This window comes from Lonchura striata, chromosome 22 (genome assembly GCF_050655825.1).
Source record: "Lonchura striata isolate lonStrDom1 chromosome 22, ASM5065582v1, whole genome shotgun sequence".
Classification (NCBI taxonomy): domain Eukaryota; kingdom Metazoa; phylum Chordata; class Aves; order Passeriformes; family Estrildidae; genus Lonchura; species Lonchura striata.
Window position 1 is genome coordinate 3,841,075 of NC_140724.1, and position 20,671 is coordinate 3,861,745.

A 20,671-nucleotide genomic window follows, 5' to 3' on the forward strand; every position below is an offset into this window, starting at 1 on the left:
AGTCAGGATAAAAATTAATCCTGGTCTTACTGGTGCCTCCAGGGGCACAGGGATGGATCTTGCACTGCTGGGGTGATGGAAGCACCTGCAGATCAATCTCACCCGGTGTCACCCTCAGCACAGAAGAGCTTCCAGCAGGGAGCTGAAAGCAAAATCAGTGAGTTGTATTTAGGGGAAAAGTACAGCCAAACCATGCAAGGGGTTTAACAACCCTTTTCCTCCCTCCCACTCGGAGGGGAAAACTTTGGGGCTCACAAAAGGTTTAGTAAAGAGGGTTTACTCCAGGATAAAGTTAGAAACAGGAGCAGCACAGGGGGCCTGAGCAAGCTGGGAGGTCTGGCCTTTGTGGAGATCCCCAAAGCCACCCACATTTTCCTAAAAATTGTCTTCATGTCCACTGGGAATTAAAAAAAAAAAAATCAGTGGACAAGTGCTGGTGTCAGAGTGGAATATAGAGTGGAGATGGAGCTCCAAGGCAAAGCCACCAACTGTGTCACCTCCCCAGGCTGGATCTGTAGGACTGAGGCACCTGGGGAAGGATGGGGGCCTTGCAGCTTGGACCTTTTTTAGTCTCAGCAAAGGAGCCTCATCTTTGGGATTCTGGCTCTGTAGAGTCAGGATAAAAATTAATCTTGGTCTTACTGAAGACCAAGATTCAAAGGAGCCTCATCTCAGCAAATCATCCTTGGGTAAATGGGTAAAATCTGGTTAATCCAGGGCTTCTCCTGGAGCAGCAGAAAGGCCTGGTTTTACACAGCTCCATTTTCACCTGGAATCGATCCTCAGGGCAGCTGGAGGAGTGCCCCGTGCACATCTCCGCCAGGTCACACTCGTGTTGCACCGCCCGGCACACCCAGCCCGACTTCTTGTACTGAGGGAGGGAGAAAACGCCACGCTCGGCACCCAGCTCCTCCACGCTGCTCAAAAACCCCCAGCTGAGGGCTGGGAACGGGCTGGGAATCTCCTCCCTGTGCAGCCGTGGGAGGCTCAGTCGGTAGAGCATGGGACTCTTAATCCCAGGGTTGTGGGTTCGAGCCCCACGTTGGGCGCCAGATGCGGGAAGAACACGCTCCAGCACGGTGTGGGTGGAGGGAGGCAGAGATCTCTGAAGCTTGCTCTTGGGGAAAGAGGTTTTTTGGGGGTGCAGGAAGGCCCGAGCCTCGTGCTCCCAGGCGTAGCACGTGGCCGGGTTTAAGAGCACGGGGGAGGAGAGAGACAAAAGGAGGGTTTAGGAGAGGGGAAGCCCCAACAGGGGAGGGAGAGGTTCTAAGAGAGGGGGAGAGGTCCAAGAGGGGGAAGGAGTTCCAAGAGGCCTCATGGCCCCTCGGAGCCCCCTTGTCAGGGGCTCCCAGGTGGGCTGGGACAAGGCATGGGCCAATGGGGTTACAGACTCTGATGTTTTAGGGGCAGGTACAGAGGTGCGGGATGAGCCATGATCTTTTGGGGGGTGGGATGGAACAGCCCATTTCACTCCAGGACTCATCCAAGGGCAGAAGTGACATCCGGCTAGCTGAGAGAACAATCATATCTATCTATCACCTGCAACAGAGCAGGATCTGTATCTCACTTCGTGCCCCCCGTGCCAGCTCACAGGGTTTCCTCTGGTGCCACAGTTTTTATTGCCAGGAGAACACGGACAGGCAAAGGGCTCAATCCTGCAGGCCGGGGGAACACGGAGGGAGCTGATGGTGGGGGTTTGGGATGGGCTGGTGGGCAGTGACGGGACCTGAGGGAAAATATAAAATCTGAAATCCTGAGGCGCCATTCGGTGGCTCCTGGGTTTTTCTCAGGGAACTGATTCACCTCTCTCCAAACCTGAGGGCACAAACCTCCCTTGGATTGACTCATCCCCAGGAGGTGCCTCCACCTTCTGTGGGCAGTGATGGGACCTGCTGGAGCTCTGGGAACGGCTGGAGCTCTGCCAGGGAGGGTCAGGCTGGAGATCAGGAAAGGCTGGATTTTGGGAAAGGCTGGATTTTGGGAAAGGCTCTTCCCCCAGAGGTGCTGGCACTGCCCAGGCTCCCCAGGGAATGGGCACGGCCCTGAGGCTGCCAGAGCTCCAGGAGAGTTTGGACAGAGCTGCCAGGGATGGGATTTTGGGATGTTTGTGCAGAATCAATGATCCAAGAGGTCCCTTCCAGCTCAGGATATCCCACAATTCTGCCATGAACGATGCCATGTATTCCATGGAATCCCAGCCCTTCACAGAATCCATCCTGCCACTCACCCCAGAACTTGAGGGCAGAGCAGGAGCATCCCCCTGGTCCCGTTCAGGGATCAAATCCTCACCCCAAAACTTGAGGGCAGAGCAGGAGCATCCCCCTGGTCCCATTCAGGGATCAAATCCTCACCCCAGGACCTGAGGGCAGAGCAGGAGCATCCCCCTGGTCCGTTGAGGGGGTTGAGTCCTTGGCCACGTGGGGTTTGCTGGATTCGAGCTCAGATGCAGCCAGGCCCAGCTTTTAGAGCCTGATGACCTTTAAGAATGAGAAATAATAAAAGGAAAAACGTGAACCCTGACAAATTCATAACTCCAGCACAGGGGAAAGGAATGTATTCCTTGTACATATGAAAAAACATTGCCCAGGACATGTCTATTTTCTTTTCCATCCCGTGGCTGTTCCGAATTATGTACAGAATATTCCCTCGTTGTTTGTTCTGGTGCATTTTTGTGTGTGGGGGTACTTTGGCTGTCCCAAATGAGTTCATTATCACTGATCAAATGGATGAAACACCCTTTGTTTTGTCTCCCCAGCATCCCGTGGATGTGCTGTGTTCCTGGAGGAGCTGGGATGCTTTTGCTGTTCTCCAGCATAATCCGTGAGAGGCACAATCCCATTTTCCACCCACTTCAGGAAATAAGGATTTGGAATTAAATCCCACTGGCATTACTCAGGGAGATGGGAGGGAAGAGTGAGGTTTGCCAACTTCCAGCTCCAATCACCTCTTTAATGGTGACAGCAAACAAGAACAAGTCATTCCTCGTGGTTATCCCAGCTGGGGGCTGAGGGATGGATTGTCCTTGGTGTTAGAACTTTGGGATGCAGACACCACCCCTCATTCCCAACTTTGGAGCTGGGAAAGATCCCTCCATCCCAAAGCAAAATCAAAGTGTACCCAAGCTCTTATCGAAGCGTGATCCCAAAGCAATGTCAGATTTGTGCAAGCAGCGCAAAAACTCACGGAATTCAGCAAATAAAAAATTTAAAAAAACCCAAACAATTAAGGATTTCTTTTAATAAGGAAAAGTTGTGCCAGTGTTTCCAGCGAAGCTGAAAAAAATTCCATCCCTGTGAAATATTCATTAAAAATGACAATAACAGAGTTTATTTTTAGCCTGTTGAAAGCTTTCCTTGCTTTGTACTTTCCTCATCCAGCAACAGCCACAAACAAAACTGAAGCTTTGTTTAGAGGGAAAAAACCCCAAACTAACCAAGGCACAGGAGGAGGTTCCCAGATCCCAGACTGCTTTCCCTGCCTCTTTCTCCACCTGGGACAGTGGGAGGTGTCCCTGCCCATGGCAGGGGTGGCATTTGACTGGTTTAAGGTCCCTTCCCATCCAAACCATTCTGGGATTCCATCGTTCCCTGATGTGATTGCATAAAACGTCTCAGGATGATCTTTTGTTCCTGAATTCTTTCACGTAATCTCCAGGATAAATCCGAATTCTCTCCGTATGAAGCTCCACTGAAGTTTTTTAGTGTTGCCGTAGTTTTTTCCTCCTTTTCACCTCTGGACATCCGATGAAGACGCTGAACACAAAGGTGATTTTCTTCTTCCTTGAGAACAAAAAAGTATTTGGCTCCCTCCTGTGGGCTCTGGCGTTGTGAATTCCCGAAACATTGATTAGAACGGCAGGAAGAGCAGTTAGTGCTGGATCCACCCTCCCTGGCAGATCCCTGGGCCCACAGAGATTTTCTGAGCTCCAGGATTCCAGGAATGCCACAGGAACGTGCACAGGGCACCGTGAGACGAGGGGCACGTGCAGGGATGGACCAAAGCACAGAGGTTTCATGGAATGACACCAGCAGTGAATCTGGGCTTCCCTTCCCTTCCCTTCCCTTCCCTTCCCTTCCCTTCCCTTCCCTTCCCTTCCCTTCCCTTCCCTTCCCTTCCCTTCCCTTCCCTTCCCTTCCCTTCCCTTCCCTTCCCTTCCCTTCCCTTCCCTTCCCTTCCCTTCCCTTCCCTTCCCTTCCCTTCCCTTCCCTTCCCTTCCCTTCCCTTCCCTTCCCTTCCCTTCCCTTCCCTTCCCTTCCCTTCCCTTCCCTTCCCTTCCCTTCCCTTCCCTTCCCTTCCCTTCCCTTCCCTTCCCTTCCCTTCCCTTCCCTTCCCACATCACTTCCACAACCACCAGCCAGAATTAATCCTGCTTTTCACACATTTCATGATAATTCCTTGAATAATACGAGATATTTAATTTACATTTAATAACACATTTAATAATAATGAGACATTTAATAATAAGGTGATAAAACCGCAAACCTTTGAGCAGGGATCTCCTGCAGTTCTCTTTGATGGGATCACACTTCCCTCATGGAAGGCGGACTGGGGGAGGAGAGAACAGGGAAAATACAAAACTAAACTGTTCCTGCTCCAGATGTGGCAGAGGCAGCTCCAGCTGCGGCTGGGACCTGGAGCAGTTTTGGGACTCGCCCTTATTTATTTATTGGTTTCTCGTTCCCTGCCGTTACCTGGCAGGGCGGAGCAGCAGAGGAGCAGCCCCGAGCGCAGCTCACCTGAGCGGGCTCAGGATGGCAGCAGCGGCCGGAGCAGCTCGGGGGATGCTCCGTGCCTGCCCAGCGCCGGGACAGCGATGGGGACAGTGCCGGGACAGCCACCGGCACCGGGACAGGGATGGGGACACTGCTGGGACAGCGACCGGCACTGGGACAGGGATGGGGACAGTGCTGGGACAGGGACCGGCACCGGGACAGGGATGGGGACAGTGCTGGGACAGGGACCGGCACCGGGACACTGAGGCGACAGTGCTGGGACAGGGACCGACACGGCGACAGCGATGGGGACACTGCCGGGACAGCACCGGCACCGGGACACTGAGGGGACAGTGCTGGGACAGCGACCGGCACCGGGATAGGGATGGGGACAGTGCTGGGACAGGGACCGGCACCGGGACAGGGATGGGGACAGTGCTGGGACAGGGACCGGCAAGGGGTTTGTACTGCAACCACACACTAATTGCTCAAAGGGGATTTTTCTCTGCTCCAGTCCTCCCTGTTCCTTGAGGCAGCTGAACCAAACATGAATAAGAAATTGTTTACATTTCACGTGATTTTCACACCTTTCCTCCAGGGAGGGTTTGTGGTACATGCGATTATCAAGAACCAGCAGCTCCTGTCCAGTCCTGATCAGCAGGCAATAAAAACGCCGTTATAACAGAAACAACAGTGATGTGTGGCACAGGGGACACTGAGTGAGGGCTGGATCCTGATCTCTGCCCTGCACCCGCCTTTATCTCCGATTTATGGCCCGGCTTTCCTCAGGAGCTGCCCCTGGATCCCTGCAGTGTCCAAGGCTTGGAGCACCCTGGGACAGTGAGAGGTTGGCAGAGCTCACCTCAGGTCAGTGGGTGGCTCCGTGTGGTGGAAAAGTCTCTCCTCCAGCCCGAGCTTCCCAAGAAAGGCTCAGCAGTCTCTGTTGTTCAGTCTCAAGGCAGTTTATTGTGAGTTATCTAAAAGATTTTCTCCTGGGGCTGCTGTGGTTTGCTCACAGCTCAGGCAGAGGCACACACACACCCTGACATCCTCTCTGACTCCTTCTCCTCTCTTTCTTCTTCTTCTTCTTCTTCTTCTTCTTCTTCTTCTTCTTCTTCTTCTTCTTCTTCTTTGTCTTCTTCTCCACTCCCCCCCCGCCCCAGCTCAGGGCTGCTGCTGTCTTTTATATGGTACATCACGTGTTACATGTTCACAGTTTTTCCCAATGCCTATTACCCATATTAAATGGTGTTTTTCTATCTTTTACATGGTACATTACGTGTTACATGTTTACAGTTTTCCCCAATGCCTATTCCCTATATTAAATGGTGTTTTTCTATCTTTTATATGGTACATTACGTGTTACATGTTCACAGTTTTTCCCAATGCCTATTACCTATATTAAATGGTGCCTTTCTACTCTAAACCAATCTGTGAGTGCCAACATCACCAAGAACATGGAGGTGAGGAAGGAGAAAGAGGGAGGACAGGGCAGGCCCAAATCCCAAATCCATCTTAAAACCTCTGACCCCCATGTACAAAACCAAAACCCCCTGTACAGCACTCAGAAATTCTTCCCTCTACTTTGTGACTACTTCTACTCTAATATCTAAACTTTTGTGACTTCTTGTTCTTCCTGCAAGGCTGGTAAATTGTTCCATGGTTCAAACCCAAAATCACAGCTGTTTGCAGCTGCCTGCCAGGGTCTCAAATGCTTCTGACCTGGGCCTGGAACCTCCAAAAATGTCTGAGGGACATTTGGAGTTCCGACAGGAGGCGTCTGTGGGTGGGGGGAATGGGATGAGGTTTAAGGTCCCTTCCTGAGGATTTTTTTGCTTCTTTTCTCTGCCAAGGTGGAGATTCAATCAGGATGGTTTTTCTTGTTGGGACTCAGCTGTTTATCAGTTCTTATCTATGTCACAGACCCTGAGTTCTACAGCACTTCTTTCTAATAAGGCAAAAATGGAGCCGTGTCTCTCTCTACAAGGTCTTTTAAGGATAAACTCTCCAATTAAGAAATGACACCTAAATTATTTTTGCTTTTAACCCAATAACCAACCACCTGTGCCTGCAATGCGGCTTTTTTATCCAATTACACAAACCCAACCCAAACCCATGGAGGAGGAGGTGAAGGAGAAGAAGGAGAAGGAGGTGTAGAAGAAGGACCAGGCTCCACCCCAAAACCTCTATCTTGCTTTATATATATTACTATAATCTAAACCCTTGAACTCTGAGTGTCCCACCATGTGATGTCACACCCTTCTATCGAAACTCCACACCCACAATCCCAGGTCCATCATTCCATTTTGGAAGCTTCTCCACAGCCTCAGGTCAAATGCAGAGTTCTCTTGGGGGTCGGTGTCTGTCAGCAGCCAGGGTTCCAACACCTTCCAACCCAAACCATTCCAGGAATCCAAGATTTTATGCCTTAAGGTAAACCCACTCTACAAAACCGCTGAAGTTTGGAAATTCAACTTTCTCTGCTTAAGTGTTACACTGTCATGAAATGACCCAAAGTTTGCCTTCAGCCAGTGAATCCTTCCCTCCGTGCCTGAAATATCCCAGGGAGGAGAAACCTTTCCAGGGAGTTTTAAATCCCCCTGGGCAACGGGGAGCTGGGAGCACCCGGCAAGTTGGGGAGTGACTTCTGTGCCATCAGCTGTCCCTGCTCAGCTCCGAGCGCCGTCACAGCCGTCACAAGGGATTGGTGACGCCTTTTGGGGCCACCTAAAACCAGAGGCCAGACAAAACTAAGGGAATAAACAGCATTCCTATTTATTGTAGGGCCTTCAGGGACATTTGGGGCAGCTCCCCAAGGGGCTACACATAAAAATGGATGATGGGTCACGGGTTTTCACACTTTTGTGAGTTTGGTCCACTGGCACATTTGGGTTAATCTTCCAATTCCAGCTTCTGGTCATGAAGTCATTGACACCAAATTTGCTCCTCCCACTTTTGTTTCCATCTCTGGGCCCTGAGGCAGTGAGGTGTCCCTGGTTCCCAGCCTGGACAGGAATTGTGTCTGCCCAAAAATGAGAAAATAATTTTATTTCCAGGAGAAAACAGCCAACCAAAGGGCTCATTTCTCCAGGGTGGTGGAACACTGAGGGAGTTGGTGGTGGAAGTTTGGGATGGGCTGGTGGGCAGTGACAGGACCTGAGGGAAAATATAAAATCTGAAATCCTGAGGTGCCATTCGGTGGCTCCTGGGTTTTTCTCAGGGAACTGATTCACCTCTCTCCAAACCTGAGGGCACAAACCTCCCTTGGATTGACTCATCCCCAGGAGGTGCCTCCACCTTTTGTTGTGCAGGATTTTTACAGCTTGTTCTCAAAGCCCACAAAAAGCTTTGAAATAATCTCTCCTTCATCTCCTTTCCTCCCACACGCTTCCCCTCTCTGACTGTTCTATTTTTAGCAGTCATTTCTCAGTGTTCTGTTTTGTTCTCTCAGCCTTCCAATGGGTTTGGTGTCAAAAATTTGCAATATTTAAGAGTGAGACGTGCATGAAATCTGCTTTTCTGGAAATGCCACAAAAATATGAATCAAGGGTTAAAATCTTGGCATCAATTGAGAGTTATGGATAAAGTGGAGCGCAATTACTTTTGTTCTCTCATCCTTGCAATAAATAACACTCCTAGAGTTTGCTGTCAGAAAATCTATGATATTTAAGAGTGAGATGTGCATGAAATCTGCTTTTCTGAAAGGAAAAATATGAACCAATGGTTAAAAACCTGGCATCTGTTGAAAATGACGGATTAAAGTGAGCAGTTATGCTGGCAAACAACAGCAATGGGATCTCCTGCATCAGCTGGAGCGCAGCTGATCTGTCAGCAGCAGAATTTCCCACTGAAGGACAGCAGGATGACAAAAAAAAGAGAATTTAATGTCCTGTACCTCCTTCCTGCCCCCCAGTGAAACGGGCAGCGCTGTCAGACACCCAAAATGAGGAAACCAGAGACAATTGCCCAAGATGCAGGGAGGGTAAAGTAAACAAGATTCTTCTTGCCAGAATAACTGCTGACTTCAAGGGGTATTAAAGGAGCTATTCAAGCCCAATTCCTCGTCTCTGTTCAAGAGGAACGCGGAGATCCCACGGGACACAGGTGTCCCTTGTTCTGCTGTCCCCAGGGATGATCCTGCCCGGGGCTGCAGCTGGGTCTGCCTGTGGTGTGGGGATGGGAGCAGATCTGTGGAATCTGAGGTATTGATGATTCTGAGATTGTAAAAGTCTCTGTCTGTCAGCCCCGCTGCCAAAGCAGAAGCCATAATTGGTCTGTGCTGTTTCCAGGTTGTTTATTCTGTTGATCTCTCACATGTTCTGCTGCCCTGCCCAGCTCTGTCCTGCAGGGCAGCGTGTGGGGCTCTGCCCTCAGTGGGATGTGACAAACATTCAATACCAGAAACTCCCTGGGCTGCATTTACAAGAACGTGCCAATATCTGTCACCTCCGTTGGACAGTGTGTCCCCAGCCTGAACCAACAGAAAAATGCCAACACCACAGTGAGACATGGAGGGCATGAAGAAGGAGAAAAAGGACAAGGCACATCCAATTTCCTCCAGCTTGTCCCCTTTGGACCCCTCATCCAGAATCGTAAAATTTTACTTTTGCACCCGTGCCACACTTAATTATTGCTTATATCAAACCCTCAGAGCTGGTAATTGATCCTGTGAGATTGAAAACTCTTTTCCACGGGCAGAGATCACAGCCAGTGTCTCTGGGGGCTCTGTCCAGGGGGCTCCTGAGCCCTGCCAGGGTCCCAGGGCAGCCAGAGGGATGCTCTGGATTTGCCCACAGATCAATTCAGCCGAGAGCACCAAAGCCTTCTCTCACACCAGGTCCTCCAGAGAACGTTTCAGCCACGATTCCTCCGCGCTTATTTGGACTCAGCGCCTTTGATGACGCAAATCTGGAGTCAGCGGCTCGGAACCAGCGAGGGGAATTAGTCAGCAACGTGAAACCTGGCACAGCTCAGCCCCACAGCCCAGGCTGCAATAAATCCTTATCTTAAAGGACTTTATAAAAATGTTTGGAGCTGTGGAGAGCAGGGACCTGGCTTTGTTCACTCTCTGCCATCACTTCAGCTTCTCCCCCTGGGCATTTCCTCTGTTCCACCTTGTCCTGGTCCATGGTGAACAAGGCCCTGTGTGAAAGGGAAGATGGAGTCAGGAGTGCCGATCAAAATATTTGCAGGAGTAAATTTCAGTTTTGCAAAACTTCTCTGAAGCGCTTCAGCCCCACTGAAATCCTCACATTGCATCAATTTCTAAATTTTTACCAGCATGACGTGCTGAGAAGCCTGAAATGCCACTGTCACTTTGGGACATGAGAAAGGATGATGTGGTCTCTAATTCTCCTAATTTCTCCCCCAGCTCAGTAAAACTTGGCTTGTCTTCCTTGGCTTTTCAGCCCTGTATTCCCAGGGAACTTGGCGAGTGATCCCTGCAGATCCTCACTCCCAGATCCCCCCTGGGACCTGCCCCTGGAATTCAGCACCAATCCCAACGTTATCCCCACCACAGCCCATCCCTGTAGCTCCTTCATGGCTTGGCTCTTCTGTTTCCCACCTTGTAAAACAGATTTATTAATATTTATGCAGCTTTTAAAATGGCTTGGCCAGCCTCCTGCAATTAATCATTTACTAAACTGCTAATTGAGGTAGCTCGGCCTGAGCACTATGGTGGCGCAGGGAAAATGTCAATGTCCCCAAAACGGCTTTAAAATGTCTTTAAAGGCTGCAGCCTGCTACCAAAGCCTCACGTCTGGAGCCTCCTGGGTAAAACATGGAGTTTGATACTCAGCTGTTTTTTCTTGAAAGAAAAACACCCATGGATGGGTGAGGGAGAAATTCAGAAATGCCCACAGAAAGGGTTAAACACACATTCCTGATCAGAAAGAAAAATGCTATTTATTCTATTTTTTGCCCTAGAAATGAGAGGTTTCGGGTCGAAAATGACAAATCCCTTCTCTGGGTGCACCTCCAAGCACAGGTGTGTGTCCCCCTGCGTGTCCCCAAGGCTCCCTGCCACCTCAGCTCTGTGCCCGGGTGGCACCAATGCACAGACAGGGAAAGAATTGTTGTAATTCAGAGATTTCCTCTCACAGAGTGATGAAAAAAGCTCAGGTTACGTGAGAAACAGAGCAGAGTGTGAGTGAGGAATGGAGGGAAGGTGCCTTTGTGTGTCCCTGCCGTGTATGGGAGCAAGGACTGGGAAGGAAACATTCAGGAAATGCATCCCAGCCCCTCAAAAAATGAATTTTTAGGGACCTGCTGTTGCCATCTGGGTGAGTTCGCCCATGGGCAGTGGTTGTGAGGATGAGGCAGGAGCACAGGACATCAGACTGGAACAAAAATTCTTCAGTGCTTCAGGCCCTACAATAACTCCACCCATTTCTTAAAGTTTTGGAAGGATAAAATCCTGAGGTTCAGTTTAAAAAGGGCACAGAAGTGGGGCTTAAATTTTCAGATTTTAATGAAGAGTCACCAAGGCTAGAAATGACCTCCAGGATCATCCCATCCAAGCTTTGCCCAAATCCCTGTTGCCTTGGTGACTCCACAGCACCAAACTGCTCCAGCGGCGACTAAAACACCTCCAAAGAGCAGAAACCAGAGTTCTTTTAAAAGTTTTAAAGTTCCTTTAAAAGTTTTCTATACCTTCTGATGTTTACTTATTTCTACTGGAATTCTCACATGCTGTTCATGTAAATAATAATTATTTTGAATTCTTGGTAAGAAGAGAGAATTGATGGACTGTTGGTTTGAGCGGTGTGGTTGGAGAGGTGGCAATTCCACCCTCCAATCCACTGTCACTTTAAGAATTCTAGATATTACGAGGTCAGAAATAAAACTTCCTATTTTCTGTCTTTTTCATCTAAAGTGAATGCGTGCGTTATTTTGTGCCGTAGTGTGACACCAGAGAATTTAGAGAAGTCTGTGGCTGGGAATGACACATCTGGCTGTCACAGAAAGGAGCTGGGGATGAAAAAAATCACACCAGTTTTCCCAAAAATCACACCAAATTTCCCAAATATTGAGCCTGGCTCCCCTCTGGGCTCAGCCACAGCAATTGCCCGGAAGGATCCCGGTGCCACATCCCAGTATCTGAGGAATTGCCACACCAAATCCCGACCCTTGACTGCAAATTCTCCTGAATGGTGACAGCCCCAGTGGTTAAACACACAGAGGAACTTTTGCTGACACTGTTCCACCACATGCAGTAGAATTTCATACTCGGGAAATGGAAAAAGTGGTTTGTTTTTTGCTTTTAAAATGCAATAAAAAGTATATAAAAAGTTAAATGAAATGTAAATATAAAATCAAGTGCAAAATAAATGAAAACCCATACTGAGGAATAAAGTCCTAGGAGTTATTTATGTATTAAAGAGTAAGAACCCATTGCAATTCAAGAAAACAGAATTTTCTCTGATGTTTTTCCACTTTTATTCACATCCTCATTGGACTCACCCTGGAATCTTTCATAAAATTGGATGCCTGTAGCATAAATAAACAATACTAATTTTATTTTTTTGTGTTCCATAGCTGACAAGAGTCCTTGAAAGTTACAGGGTTCATTTAGTAAGTGCTTGGGCAACCGCATCTCCAAACATCTTATTCCTTAATGTTTTCTTCTCATTAACTCTGTTTTATCACTTCATGGCACCAGTAAATGTGGAAATAGAGCAAAATCAGCTTTTCTTGGAGCATTCTGGCACCTTTTAGCCCAGGACTGCCCAAGGCCAAAATGCTCGGAAGAAATAAAAAAAAAAAATATATATTTGCCTGAAGTTTTCAGAAATAAAAAAAAAATATAAATTATGGCTTCAGATTTGTAACTTTAAAAGCTTCCAAGGTTACTGTGCCCTTCTCACATTTTTATGGTTGAAAACAAGAGAAAAAAAACCCACACTGATTTTGGTGGGAATCGGATCCGAGCTCAGAAATCTCTTCCTGATCTTTTTTAAGAAAGGAGCTTGGAAATGTTTAACCCAGAATGGCCACGGGCACAAAGGCAGAGATTGCCCGGGGTATTTGCTCAGGGGTTTAATCCTCTCCAGACAATTCTCCTCTCTGATCAACACAGACACACCAGGAAGGCTCCAGAAGTTGGCTCTGGATTCCAACAAAACCAAGACTCACGTGAGGACCCACAGGTTCAAGTTCACAGCAGAATTTCAGGTTTTTTTGGGGGGTTTGGTTTAAAATTTATTTGGTTGGTTTTGATATTTCTGTGGTTGGTTTTGCTATTTCTGTGGTTGGTTTTGATATTCCTGTAGTTGATTTTGATATTTCATTGGTTGGTTTTGATATTTCTGTGGTTGATTTTGATATTTCTGTGGATGGTTTTGATATTTCATTGGTTGGTTTTGGTATTTCTGTGGTTGGTTTTGATATTCCTGTAGTTTCTTTTGATATTTCATTCTGTCTTTCTGTTCAAGTCAAAGCCCATTGAATCGTGGGATTGTTGAGGATAGGGAAGACCATTAAGATCATCAAATCCAGCACCACATCCCCCAGTGCCACATCCACGCATTTTTGGAACTTTGCTGGAGATGGTGACTCCACCACCCATTCCAGGGCTTTCCAACCATTTCCATGAAGAAATTTTCCCCAATATCCAATCTAAGCCTCTCCTGGGGGAACTTGAGGCCATTTCCTCTCATCCTGACACAAAACGAGCCTGGCTGCACCCTTCTTCCGGAATGTTCTCCATAATCCTTCCCCCTGAGCTGGCAATGCCAGCAGGACCAGGTCACAGGCTGGATGTGAGAAATGCACTTTGTGGATGTGAGAAATTCATCCTTGGCAGCAGGAAACCCTTAAAAATCTCAGTTTAGGGATGGTGGTGGTACCAAGGGAACAAATGTCCAAAAAGAATCCAAAAAAGTGTCCAAAACTCAAGCAAAGTTTGCAGGAATGGTGGGGTTTGGTTGAAGGTAGGATTTGATGATCTTGGAGGGTTTTTTGCAAACTTTTAATTGGATTTAAAGCTCCAACTCCAGGAGAGCCTCTGCTGTTCCTCCTTCAGAGCGGTGCAAATTCAAAGCCGTCCCTGCTTTGGACTGGAAGCAGTGGGAAAGGAATTCCTGAGGTTTTCTCTCTGCTTTTTATTAATGTTTTTATAGCTGTGTTAGACCAGGATGAGCAAACACCCCAAGAGCTCTGCCACTGTCTGCCAAGCCCGGTGATTGCTGACAGCACCTTCATCCAGAGCGGGATTTGGGAATCTTTCCTGCTGCTGTCAGGACCTCAAACAAAGCTTTGTAAAGCCACAGCATGAGCTGGGATAAAACAAGGAAAGACAACGACAGTGCGAGCCACTGACCTTGGAATTCCTGCCATGGAGCACATGGAATATCTCCTGCAGTGCTGATGGGATGCGTGAAGATGAAGTGAAATTCCTGCCTTCTCTTTAAATCCTTCATTAACTCTGCCCTGTAAAAATGGTGTTCATTGTTTTCTACAAAGAAACAGGAAAAATAACAAGAAAAAAATGGATTTGCAGTTCAAAAGCAGCCAGATAATAAATATGGTATTCTGTAAACCTGGCCAAATTCAATTAAATGCTTTTAGAAGTTTGTTTTACTTCATTTAATTTTCAGAATTTTGCCTTCTGCAGGTAATAACTGGGGAGGAGATTTTCTTTGGAATGTCCCTGTGCACACTTGGGCTGGCTCTCAGCACAGGCACTCTTTGGACAGGCAGGTTAAAAACTGCTCCCGTACCCACAGCGCTTTAAAGCAGTCTTTGCTTTGTCTCCAGTTAAAATAATCCAGCTGGCCAAAAGTCACAGGGAAAGCAGGAAAAGCTGGTAAATATATTTTGGCTGAATGACATCCATTAAATCCTGGCTTTGTTCCAGTTTAGAAAGCAAACTAAAGGCAAAAGCTGCAAAGGTTTTGATTCTCTGACAGAGCAGGCCAGTGGAATCACCTCCTGCTCCTCTCTGGACGAGTGGCTGTGGAGAGCCACCACGGGATTTTGTCACCTGCCCCCAGAGTGTCCCCCAGGGCTGGCTCCTGTCACCTGCAGCCCTCCCACCTCTCCTGTCAGGGCAGTTCCAGAGCCACAGCCCAGCCACGAGCTTTTCCTGCCAGCACTGATTCCTTCATGCCCCTTTGCCACTTTCACAGAGTCACAGAATCACCAGGTTGGGAGAGACCTTAAAGATCATCGAGTCCAATCCAGCCCCAACACCTCAACTCAACCCTGGCACCCAGTGCCACATCCAGTCTGGTTTTAAACACATCCAGGGATGGGGACTCCACCACCTCCCCAAGCAGACAACTCCAGAACTTTATCACTCTTTCAGTAAAAAACTTTTTCCTAACATCCAACCTAAATTCCCCTTTGCTGTTTCCCTCGCTTGTGTTGTTTCATGAGTAAAATCCTGCTGCAGGAAAATCCACCTGCAGCAAGAGGCACAGCCCAGAGCAGGATGGAACCAGAAGGCTCCCAGCGCCTGGGAATGGCAGCCTGCTCCCCATCATATGACAGGAACATTCCTCAGACAGATGAAACTCGAGAGCTCTGCTGTTTGTCTCGCAGTCTCACTGCTTTTCTGGCTGATTTGGAGCTGGAAATATTCCATCCTCTGGCCAGGGGCTTATCTGATGGAAGACAACAGTGCGTGGAGTGAGCAAACAGGGCTGAGCTTGGCCTTTGTTCCTCCTCTGGTGCCCGGGGCCTGTCCTGCTCCCAGGGCAGGGGACTGGCCCAGGAATGTGAGCCACAGAAACCAGCTCTGATCACCAGGTGAGGGATCGCTTTCTGTGGGAGCTTGGATTCCAGGAGCTGTCCCTGCAGAGCTGATCCCTCCACGGCCAAACCACCGGGCTCTGCTCATTTACCTCCATTTCTCCTCTCTCTTTTCCTCAAGCACCTTCCCTGCTGGTCCTGAGCAGCGAGCTGGACGCTCCCTGTCCACAGGGGGATTTGGGTCACTGATTGCACTGGCAGGAAAAGCTGGAGCTGCAGAGGGAGCCCAGGCTGGACAGTCTCTGCTTTGTTCTGTTCTGGCCTCGAGCTCGGGCCAGGATGACTCAATGAACGATCTCTGTTTGCTCTCAGAATCCACCGGGCTGGAGGCTGAGATTATCTGGGTGAGAAGGTTCTGCTTCCCCTTTCTTGTTTGCCAGGACACAAACACGGCGTGACCTGGGCTGCAGAGAGGAGAGGAGAGGAGAGGAGAGGAGAGGAGAGGAGAGGAGAGGAGAGGAGAGGAGAGGAGAGGAGAGGAGAGGAGAGGAGAGGAGAGGAGAGGAGAGGAGAGGAGAGGAGAGGAGAGGAGAGGAGAGGAGAGGAGAGGAGAGGAGAGGAGAGGAGAGGAGAGGAGAGGAGAGGAGAGGAGAGGAGAGGAGAGGAGAGGAGAGGAGAGGAGAGGAGAGGAGAGGAGAGGAGAGGAGAGGAGAGGAGAGGAGAGGAGAGGAGAGGAGAGGAGAGGAGAGGAGAGGAGAGGAGAGGAGAGGAGAGGAGAGGAGAGGAGAGGAGAGGAGAGGAGAGGAGAAGTCCTTGAGTGGAGTAGATGAGAAATGGAGGTAAATGAGCAGAGCCCGGTGGTTTGGCCATGGAGGGATCAGTTCTGTGGGAACAGCTCCTGGAATCCAAGCTCCCACAGAAAGCGATCCCTCACCTGGTGATCAGAGCTGGTTTCTGGCTGACATTAAAGCCCATCCGTGGGCAGGAACACCTGCACTGCCCCAGGGTGCTCCAAGCCCCGTCCAGCCTGGCCAGAGCCACCCCTGAAGGCCAAGGGCTGGATCCGCTCAGGTGAGCCTCACCTGCAGAGCTGCCCCAGCCCTGGGCCCAGCACAGGAACCCCTGGAGGTGCTGGAGAGGGTCCCGAGGAGGCACCGGGGGTCAGAGGATGGGGTGGCTGTGCTGGGAGAGCTGGGGGTGTCCAGCCTGGGGGGGAGAAGCCTTGGGTGGTTCCCCATGATGAACTGTCGGGGCCTACAGGACTAGGAGAGGACATTGACAGGGCCTGGAGGGCAGGAGAAGGGGGAACGACTTCAGGATGATCGAAAGGAGGTTTAGATGGGATATTTGGAAGAAGTTCCTCCCTCAGGGGCTGGGATGGAATTCCCAGAGCAGCTGTGGCTGTCCCTGGATCCCTGAAGTGTCCCAGGCCAGGCTGGAGCAGCCTGGGGCACTGGGAGGTGTCCCTGGCATGGCAGGGGGTTTGGAGCAGGATGATGTTTGAAATCCTTTCCAATCCAAACCATTCCATGATTCTGGGTCTGCCCACACCCCTCGGAGCTCTGAGAGTGGAGCCCTCGTGCGTGGCCAGCAGGGAATTGTGCTCAACCCCACATAGAGCAGGCAGAATTCCCTGTCCCTTGGGAAAAGGGAACAGCCCTCACATAGGACCAGGATAAACAATACCAGAAGCAGCACCTGCAAAAAAAAAAAACAACAACCCAAAAAAACCCAAAAAGGCTCCTTAATTCACCACAATCTGCTTTGTCACTCGTGACTATTGACAGGGCCCTGGAGGGCAGGAGAAGGGGAAATGACTTCAGGCTGATCGAAAGGAGGTTTAGATGGGATATTTGGAAGAAGTTCCTCCTTGAGGGGCTGGGATGGAATTCCCAGAGCAGCTGTGGCTGCCCCTGGATCCCTGAAGTGTCCCAGGCCAGGCTGGAGCAGCCTGGGGCACTGGGAGGTGTCCCTGGTGTGGCAGGGGGTTTGGAGCAGGATGATGTTTGAAATCCTTTCCAATCCAAACCATTCCATGATTCTGGGTCTGCCCACACCCCTCGGAGCTCTGAGAACGTGCATGGCCAGCAGAACCCCGGTGGATTCCAGCCAGCAGAGAATTGTGCTCAACCCCACGTAGAGCAGGCAGAATTCCCTGTCCCTTGGGAAAAGGGAACAGCCCTCACGTAGGACCAGGATAAACAATACCAGAAGTAGCACCTGCAAAAAAAAAAACAAAAAACAACAACCAAAAAAACCCAACAAAACAAAACAAAAAGGCTCCTTAATTCACCATGATCTGCTTTGTCACTCGTGCTGTGGAGAACATTAAACAGCTCGAACGTGTGCACACAATTACACAACAGGGGCCACGGCCAGAAATGGGTTGCAGGTGTGTTCTGAGGTGAATTCAACCTTCAAAAAAATCACTTTATTCAAGTTAAGAACTTTCAAGAAGTTCATGACTCTTGAGAAATCCATGGCAAGGTCCCATGCCTTCAGTTAACTCCCTGCAGCCTGCAGTGCTTGGAGCTGCACAGCCTCCATCACCGTGGGGCAGGATAATTAAGCAAAATGCAGCTAACAAAGGGGGAAGATGAAGTAACCGATTTTTTTTGGCCTTCCATTTCAAAGAAAAGGGAAGGAAGGAAGGAAGCCACACACTTGTAACACCAAATATGTCTGTGATCTTCCCATGGCAAAAAGTGCTGCCGAGATGTAAAATGTTTGTGATGAGGTTTCATTAGTCAGGCTCAGATGACAGACCTGATTAAATACACAGCAAAAACAGCTCAGCTGGTGCTTACTAAGGTAGTTGGAATCATAATTTCAGTGAGAAAAGATTATATTTACTTTACATTAAAACCTGGTAGTACAAACAGAGGCAGCGTTGCACTTAAGCTGAGGGGCAGGTAATGAACAGCTGCAAGGGAAAGAACTTTTACAAACAGTCAGGTCAAAAGCAACCATTGGATCATTTCCTTCAACAGAACCCCAAAAGCAAAACATTGAGGGCTGGTCGTTGAGGAAAAAGAGGATTATTCACTTTGGGAACGTGTGAGACAACAGAGGCAAGCACAAGGGAAAGCTTTATGAAAAGAAGAGGTTTTAAAGAGGAACGGAGCTTATCCAAGAGCGGATTCAGGGTCCTGGAAGGGCACAGAAAGTGTTCTGTTGACTCCAGTGGGTTTTGGATCACTCTGCAAGTGGAGAGGAAGGATGGGGCTCCAGGGAGAGGCAGGTTGTGGGGACACTGGAATGCAGCTGGGAATAGATGGAGGAAGCCAAGGGGAGAGAAGGGCTGGAGCACAGAGGTGAAGCTGTGCGCTTTTATTTGAATTCTGGAGAAAAAGAACCTGCAGGAGGGCTTGGGCTGCAGCCTGGGAGAGGGGAATGGAGGCAGGAGGAAGGCAGGTGACTGAGCAGTGGTGCCATGGAGCCGTGGCTGTCTGTGCAACCCCACATCCCTCCCCTGCTCCCCGAGGAACAGGATGTGGGGTTGGGGCAGAGCTGCTGAGCGGTGCTGGGTGGATGGGGGCAGCAGCAGAACCAGGAGCAGAACCAGGCACAATCCCGACCCTCGGCTGCTGAGCTCTGTCTCAGGGGTGGCTGAACGTGGAGGAGACCTCGGTTACTCCTGAAAATCCCTGTTTGGTGCTTCACTACCTTTCCAAACCTCGTTCAACACGAACTCTGGGACAAGGCAGAAGCAGAGAAGTGATTCACACCTGGATTTCTCCTGAGCTCTGCCAAGTGCTGCCCATACAACTCTCCTTTTGCTTTCAATCCAGGCAGGACTTGTGCAGCTCCTCAGTGTAGGGGTGAAATTCACCCTTTGCTTCTCTCTTTTAATTGCTCAGGGAACATTTGGGTTAAACCCACCGATAATCAATTACTGGATGCTGAGACAAATTTGCCCTCCAATTTTACCCTTTGCTTCTATCTTTTAATTGCTCAGGGAACATTTGGGTTAAACCCACCGATAATCAATTACTGGATACTGAGACAAATTTTCCCTCCAATTTAACCCCCCCAGGAACATCAAAACTCCTCACTTGGACTTTACCCAATTGTTTAGTGGACTCAAAAAATCCCAATCCAGCTGAGACCTCAGGGACACCTCTGTGAGCACCTCCAGGGGAAGAAGCCAGGATCAGGTTATTCCAGAATCGCTGAAGCGAGGGCAGAAACATCAAAAGCTTCTCCAGTCACTAAAGGAAATTACATCCCATTTCCTTTCAAGTCTCCCCAAGATCTTGATCACCTCACATTCCCCTCTTCCTCTCTTCCTGCCCGCCTTGTGCTGGGATGGAACTCTCCCTTCCATCCTGCTGGAAAGCACGGCTTATTGAGAGCATTAGCTCTGGAGATGGGGGGGTCACACATCATTTTCACGTGCGTCATGCTGAGAGAATGAGCTGAGATCAACGCTTGGCCAGCAGCCACTTGTTTTTAAAACCAGTTGTTCACAGTTATTTCTCTTAATTATTTATAATTTTTTTTGCGAGGCAAGGATGCAGTCCAAGAATGCCCAGTTTATTTTTATTCATAGAACGTTTAAAGCACTGAATTGTCCACCTTTAATCTCCACAGAATTTCAAAGGCACCAACCTAAATTTCATGACGCAGCTCCTGTCTGATTTGGAGCAACTCAGATGAGCACCTGGGCAGGTAGATGTCCAAATCCTGCATGAATTCTTTCCCTGGAGGCTGCTTTCCTAACCTGGGATGGCAACATGAGTTGAAATATTTGACTGAAGAGTCACAAACAAGCAGCTGCCAAAAATTGTTATCCATTAGCACCATCCTACACTTAATAAATGCCCAAACCCATCTGTTTGCAGCTCCCAATCTGTCTCAGAATGTCTGGAGATCTGGCAAAAATCTAAAGGGAAAGTTTGGCTGAAAAAATGTTCAAAAAATCAGAATTTTTCAACAGAGAAATAGTTATTTACTAATGCTTATATGAGAAGAGTAATGGCAGCAAAATTTTCTTATGGATACAATTCCCCTGTAGATCTATGCAGATATATTTACTCATTTATAAATTAACATAAATGATGAATATATAAATTACTTTGTCATGTTTATCGCTGACACTGCCATATATGAATATAAATTTATACCCAGATGATCCACTCCAGTTTTCTATACTCTGTAACCCCTATTTTAACCCATGGAAAGTTCACCTTCTCTAAAGCAGCTCCGTATTGCCACTTGTAAGCTGAGCGATTTTATCACTGCTTTGTTGCAGCTGAGTCAAT

General features: G+C 48.8%; 1 long non-coding RNA gene and 1 other non-coding gene across 2 annotated transcripts; one reads left to right on the top strand and one right to left on the bottom strand.

Moving 5' to 3' along the window:
• Nucleotides 1-975: 975 nt before the first annotated feature.
• TRNAK-CUU (transfer RNA lysine (anticodon CUU)) lies at nucleotides 976-1,049 on the top strand. Its single transcript has one exon. It is a non-coding gene; the product is annotated as a tRNA-Lys (tRNA).
• Nucleotides 1,050-3,221: 2,172 nt separating this feature from the next.
• Nucleotides 3,222-4,700, bottom strand: LOC146765603 (uncharacterized). The gene is made up of 2 exons (XR_014949851.1): nucleotides 4,483-4,700; nucleotides 3,222-3,779 (listed from the first exon to the last, which is right to left on the bottom strand). It is a non-coding gene; the product is annotated as an uncharacterized LOC146765603 (long non-coding RNA).
• Between the last annotated feature and the right edge of the window lie 15,971 nt (nucleotides 4,701-20,671).